Source organism: Triticum aestivum, chromosome 5D (assembly GCF_018294505.1).
Source record: "Triticum aestivum cultivar Chinese Spring chromosome 5D, IWGSC CS RefSeq v2.1, whole genome shotgun sequence".
Taxonomy (NCBI): domain Eukaryota; kingdom Viridiplantae; phylum Streptophyta; class Magnoliopsida; order Poales; family Poaceae; genus Triticum; species Triticum aestivum.
In genome coordinates this window covers 329,767,719-329,775,092 of record NC_057808.1, presented here as the reverse complement: position 1 = coordinate 329,775,092, position 7,374 = coordinate 329,767,719, and positions in this window count along the sequence as shown.

Here is a 7,374-nt window from a genome sequence, read left to right as displayed (position 1 = left end):
GTTCCACCCCGACCCAAACAAAAGCTCTCATGAGTTCAAGCAAGAGTTTCAAGAGACCATCCCGTCGAACAAATCTTTGACGATATCCAAACCGGGAGAATTACTCGCTCTAAAACTCGTTTGGCTAATTTTTTTGAACATTATTCATTCATCTCTAGCATTGAACCTATGAAGGTTGAAGAAGCATTCGAAGATCCGGATTGGATAAATGCCATGCACGAAGAGCTACACAACTTTGAGAGAAACCAAGTGTGGACATTGGTCGAGAAGCCCGACAGCAACCACAACATCATCGGTACCAAATGGGTGTTTCGCAACAAGCAAGACGAAGGTGGACAAGTCATTCGCAACAAAGCACGTCTCGTCGCCCAAGGCTACACTCAAGTCGATGGTATGGACTATGGTGAGATATATGCCCCCATTGCTAGACTTGAGTCCATTCGCATCTTACTTGCCTATGCAAATCACCATGATATTACCTTGTACCAAATGGACATTAAAAGTGCTTTTCTAAATGGTGAAATTGAGGAGGAAGTTTATGTTAAACAACCTCCCGGCTTTGTTAATCCTAAGAAACCCAACCATGTTTACAAACTTCACAAAGCTCTTTATGGTCTTAAACAAGCTCCTAGAGCGTGGTATAAATGCTTGACCAAGTTCCTTATTGAAAAAGGCTTTGAGATTGGAAAAATTGATTCTACTTTTTTTACTAAAAGGGTTAATGGAGAATTATTTGTGTGCCAAATTTATGTGGATGATATCATATTTGGTTTGACTAACCCTCATTTTAATGAAAAGTTTGGAAAGCTAATGTCGGAGAAGTTTGAGATGTCTATTATGAGTGAACTCAAATTCTTTCTTGGTTTGAAAATCAAGCAAACTAAGGAGGGTACCTTTGTCTCTCAAACAAAGTACACCAAGGACTTATTCAAGAAGTTCAACATGCAAGAATGCAAAGGTATGAATACACCCATGCCTACTAGTGGACATCTTGAATCGACTAAGGATGGCGAACCGGTTGATCAAAAGGTTTACCGCTCTATGATTGGTTCATTGTTATATCTATGTGCCTCCCATCCCGATATTATGCTAAGTGTGTGCATGTGCGCACGATATCAAGCGGCCCCCAAAGAATGTCATCATAAGGCTATGAAAAGGATAGTGAGATACTTAATTCACACACCAAATTTTGGCATTTGGTATCCTAAGAGGTCCTCTTTTGATCTTGTTGGCTACTCCGATTCGGACTATGCCGGTGACAAGGTTGATAGAAAGTCCACTTTGGGTACTTGCCAATTTCTTGGTAGATCTCTTGTGTCTTGGTCCTCCAAGAAACAAAACTCGGTATCCTTATCCACCGCCGAAGCGGAATACATTGCCGCCGGTTCATGTTGTTCTCAATTACTTTGGACGACCCAAACTCTTAAAGATTATGGCATATATGTGAAACATGTTCCATTACTTTGTGACAACGAAAGTGCTATTTAGATTGCTCACAATCCTGTGCAACATTATCAAACTAAGCATATAGAAGTCCGTCAACATTTCATTCGAGATCATGTTGCTAAAGGGGACATTGATCTTAAGCATGTTCATACCTATAAGCAGTTGGTGGATATCTTCACCAAACCGCTTGATGAGAAAGTATTTTGCCGTTTTAGAGGTGAATTGAACATCATTGATGCCTCTGACTTGGAGTAGTCACTCCATTTGGATACATGCAAGGCATGAGCCTTTGACTAATCCTTGTTACTTCTCTTATGATGATGATCATATGTCTTGGATCTATACTTGTACCCTTGCATGTTATCTAACCCTTGTAGGTACTTGGATAAGCGCAACTCAATGAGATTGCAACTCACTCATATCTTGAGCAATCTCTACATCACCAAGTCTCTACAATATGGTGGTTGAAGACAAGGAAGCATGAAACCCTTCAACATATCCTTTGACAACTTCTATATATCAAATTTCATTTGGTATCAAACTTCATGATTGTCATTTTGGATACACAAGTACTCTTCCTTTCAAAACAAACACATGTAGGTAGATGAACTCAAATGACAAGTGCTGCTCCCAACTCTTGATGAACTACATCAACCTTGAGCATCCTACACAAGTTCAACTACATGATCAAGATCAACACCACCACCCAAGGTATGTCATTCCATCATAGAGAAGCTTTACCCCGAGTCATGGGTCAAAGTAGCTCAACAAGATGTGAATACATCAAAATTCTTAAACGAAAAATGGTAACCCCATTTTGAGCTTAAACGATGAGTATGACCTATGATCAAGTGTCCTCGCTTGACTCCTAAGTCAAGATACTCTAACATAGGTGACTTTGTCGCCGACCAATTCTAGATGAGGTTCTCTAGTGTTTCTCTGTGCTCTTGCATTTGTCTCATGCATGTTTGTTTCCCCTTTCAAAAAACCTTCATCTAGATTTCTTTTTTTTCTTTCCTGTTAGTTTCTGCATTCCCTGCATCCAATTCATTGCAAATCTTTCAGTTAATACCCTACAATTATTTGTGAGATCTTATTTTCCTAGTGAGCTGAGATGACAATTGTTCTTCTCTTTGAGTGAATTTGGCCTCACCGATTTTTCTCTCTCGGCCAAACTGAAACAACTCGGTGCTACCGAAGAAAACAACTCAGAGAAACCGAATTCAACACTGAGAAAACACTTTGCCATTTGTTCCAGCTCCACTCAATGATTCTTATCCTCTGCCAGCATCTTATATTACATGTTGCTTTGTACTATGACTCAAGGGCCAAACCTACTTGACTCATAAAACTTATTGGAAATTGATGTCAAAGGGGAGAGAGAGATCACATCAAAGCTTAAACACATCAAAGGGAGAGAGAGACCCTATGGGAAGGATAGATTTGTTAGTCTTCCCAGATGCTTGGTGTTCAAAGAGGAGAGAAGTTACATGTCTTTAAGAGGGGAAAAGACATGTTAGTATATGTTATGATTGTTTTTCTCTGATTTTCTTTTCCCTACCTTCTCCCAGTATCACATATAAGATTCAGGGGGAGAAAGACATCTAAGGGAAGGAAATCTTTCGAATTCATTGCATACCTTTATTCCTTGGGGACATGTCTATACTCAAATAGAGTACCTAGTACTCACTCACTACATGTCATCCCAATCTTGGTACTCTTGTGGTTTGCTCTTCTTGCTCTGTTTAGTAGATGTTTCTGTGTTATCTAACCTTGTTTAATCAGGTTCATCTCTTCCAAAGCCAGCTCAAGACCACAAGGTAAGTATATGCATCACACTCATGTGCATGATGATCTCTTGCTGATGTACATATTGTTTGCAAGAAGGACTCATGAACATGAAGGTACATTTCCTATATTCACACCATTTTCTCTGATGCATATAGCCAAGATACATGTAACTAATTGCTTGCTCTGTCATGCTTGTGCATTCACATGCTCTTATATTCCATATTTACATGATTGCATACATGTAGGAGGAGCCTATGCATGTTACATGTCTTTCCAAAGCTTTACTTGTTATTCTTCAAATCTTTATCTAAAGCTTTGATGTATGTTGTCATCAATTACCAAAAAGGGGGAGATTGAAAGCACAAGTGCTCCCTAGGTGATTTTGGTAATTAATGTCAACATATCTCTTGTTGGACTAACACTTTTATTTAGTATATTTCAGATGAGTTCAACAGCGGAGTGGCATGGACAAGAGGATGTGGAACCCCTTCAAGATGCTAAGGACAGAAGATTGGCAAAAGCTCAAAAGCTCAAGACTCTACATTTCATTTTAGTGATCCAAGATCACATTGAGTCCATAGGATAGCCAATACTATTAAAAGGGGATGAGGTGTTCCTTAATGGCTTGCTTGCCCAAAGTGCTTAGTGATATGCTCCAAAGCCCTCAACCACTTTCTCATTTCCACATATGTCCTAAACCTAAAGTCAAACTCGGCCCCACCGATTTGATCTATCCGGCGCCACCGAGTTCACTTGACATAGCCACTGTCAGAAACCCTAGTCAGTTCAGTCTCACCGATGGGATCTCGGTCTCACCGAGATGGGCTTGCAAACTCTCTATTGCCTGTTGCAATTATTTCGGTCCCACCGAGATGTGCAATCAGACCCACCGAGTTTGCTTGACCAGCTCTCTGTTTTGCTTATTACCAAAATCGGTCTCACCGAGTTTGTGTAATCGGTCAAACCGACTTGAGGTTTTACCCTAACCCTAGCACATCGGCCCCACCGAGTTGATCATATCAGTCCCACCAAAAAGCCTAGCGTTCACATTTTGAACTAAATCGGTCTGACCGAGTTTGAGTATTCGGTCCCACCGAGTTTGGTGAATTGTGTGTAACAGATAGATTTTGTGTGGAAGCTATATACCCCTCCACCCTTCCTTCATTCGTGGAGAGAGCCATCAGAATGTGCCTACACTTCTGGCATTATTTTCTGAGAGAGAACCACCTACTCATGTGTTGAGACCAAAATATTCCAATCCAACCACAAGAATCTTGATCTCTAGCCTTCCCCAAGTTGCTTTCCACTCAAATCATCTTTCCACCATATCAAGATCTTTGTGAGAGAGTTGAGTGTTGGGGAGACTATCATTTGAAGCACGAGAGCAAGGAGTTCATCATCAACACACCATCTATTACCTTTTGGAGAGTGGTGTCTCCTAGATTGGTTAGGTGTCACTTGGGAGCCTCCGTCAATATTGTGGAGTTGAACCAAGGAGTTTGTACGGGCAAGGAGATCGCCTACTTCGTGAAGATCTACCCTAGTGAGGCAAGTCCTTCGTGGGCGATGGCCATGGTGGGATAGACAAGGTTGCTTCTTCATGGACCCTTCATGGGTGGAGCCCTCCGTGGACTCGCACAACCGTTACCCTTCGTGGGTTGAAGTCTCCACCAACGTGGATGTACGATAGCACCACCTATCGGAACCACGCTAAAAATCTTCGTGTCTCCAATTGCATTTGCACACTCCAATACCATCCCTTTACTTTCTTGCAAGTTCCATGCTTTACTTTCCGCTGCTCATATACTCTTGCCATGCTTGCTTGAAATGTATTGTGAATGTTTAAACTTGTGCTAAAACTCCACCTTAACTTGAAGAACTTAAAAACTGCTACTTTTCTTTGTTGAGGGTCTAATCACCCCCCCCCCCTGTAGACACCTCTTCTCGATCCTTTCAACACGCCAGGCAGGAGGCGGAGGAGGAGCTTGCTGGCGCTGGCCTTCGACAGCTGGCTCGTCAACCAGGTCGTCTCTAGCCGTCAAGGCGCGGTTGTGCTGGGTCCGGGTTCGGCCGGAGTGGGCCTCGTCGGGAGGTGGAGAAGACGCTGAGTTCCCCTGACTGGGGCCCTTGGAGGAGTGCGAGACAAATCTCGCGGGACGGGCGAGGCGATCCTGCTGCGTGTTCGCAGTGCCGATAAGCTCGGTCATGCGATGCAGGCGCTCCCGCAGCTCCTCGCCCTGCAGCTGCTCCATGCCGACGGCGGCCGCATGCGCTGCGCGCATATTCTTGACGGGGGTGTCGTAGACGGGCGGGGCTGCGGACGATGGCGGCGCCACGGGTCTGCACCTCGGCGACCCGGCTGGGCTCGGCCGCGGCCACCGTGAAGCCGTGCGCGGTGTCGCGCTCCCGCTGGGCGGACTCCAGATGGCGCTGCATGGCAGGGAGCATCGTGGCCTCGTCCAGCAAGTGCTTGCGCTCCTCGTCGAGCTGGACCCGGGCTGGGCGACGTCGGCGGCGTTGACGTCGATGGTGATGGGGACGCTCAGATTCTGCACCATGGCGCACAGCAGATCAGACGTCCCAGCGCGGTCCACTGCGGCCCTGGCCTCGGCGGCCTTCCTTGCAGCACTGGATGAAGTGGAGCCAGAGTCGGTGGCGAATACCTCCACCCGGACGCAAAGATCCACCGCCCCGGCGGAGGCGTCGTCGCCGAGGGGGATGGGTGAGTCGAAGACGTCGAGGACCCCGCTGGGGTACTCGTCAGCCGCAGGTGCATCAAAGATGCACGACGCGGCGAAGGAGGCGGCGAGCGCAGCGATGACGTCGGCCGCGAGCGCAACGGGCGCGAGGGACGTGCAGCCCTCGGCGTGCTCGTCAGAATTAGCGAATGGCCCCTTCTGGAACATGTCTCCGGCCGTGACCTCGAGCTGCCCCACGGTTGGCGCCAACTGTCGTGGTGGGCGCATGGCAGATGCCAAAGGATGGCTAAAGAGAGGGACAGGCTTGTGGGCACCGGTGGGCTCCAGAGGCGAGGTCGGCATGAGCGAGCGAGGGACACAAGACATACCCAGGTTCGGGGCTCTCCGGAGAGATAATACCCCTAGTCCTGCCGAGAGTGGTTTACGAATGGTGTGTGTAACAGTACAGAGTTGGTCCTGGAGCTATTCGTGGGAGGAAGCATGGCAGGCCAAGGCTTAGGCTGCTCCTTCTCCTTGTGTGTGTGAGTGTGTATGGGTGTGCTGCTAGCGGTTGTTCGGCCAAGTGCTCGCCCGTGTACATGGAGGGCTCCTGGGGGGTTTCATAGGTCAACCCCCCAGGGTTACAATGGTAAAGTTACAAGGCCATGGGGCCAGGAAGTCAGCGTTTGAGAAGCCGGTGCTGGGACCCGTCGGGTACTAGGGAGCACCGGATTCTTCGGGCGCGGGCCCCGTGCGCCGGGGGGCACTATTGCCCGTCTTGTCGTGCGTCACGGAGTGGTTGAGCCGGCTCGGCTACAATGGCGCGTCGCCTAGTAGCCATCGGCTTGCATCAGCGGGACTGGATTCCACTGTTGCCACGCCGGCCTTGATCAGCGGGCTAGGTGGGGCACTGTTGCCACGCTCGCCCCGGTCAGCGGAGTTGGTGGGCCACTATAGCCCTTCTCGTCTCCCTTATGGGGATTTGATCCGTCGTACGCCCCAGATGGGACAGGAGCTGACCCCTGCCGGGTTGAGGACGTCTTGGTTTGGCGGGGTCGTCCGGCACGTGCCAGCGGGCCCGGCCGGGCTGAGGGGCTTGGCCGGGTTGAGGAACCCGGCCAAGGACGAGCCAGATTGAGGGGCGATGCCGGCCCCGATGTTTTTGAAAAGGATCCGGGTTCCGTTGCCTGCCCGGGGTTCATCCCCCGGACAAGTTGTCCATCATCTTCTAGTCTCGAGTTTGATGCATATGACATATCCTTAGACTTGAGGTCATTGCATGATCCTGAACCAGAGCCTCAACATCCACCGTGCTTAGCCTGCTATATAGCCATGGCCGCCTTCTTCCATATCCCCCCAAAACCTCACCGGATTCCCCCAGTGCGCAGCGAATTGAGGTCGCCATCGCCTCCAATGTCGTCATCGTGTGCCATTGATTCTGGTGAGAATCAAGGCTCCT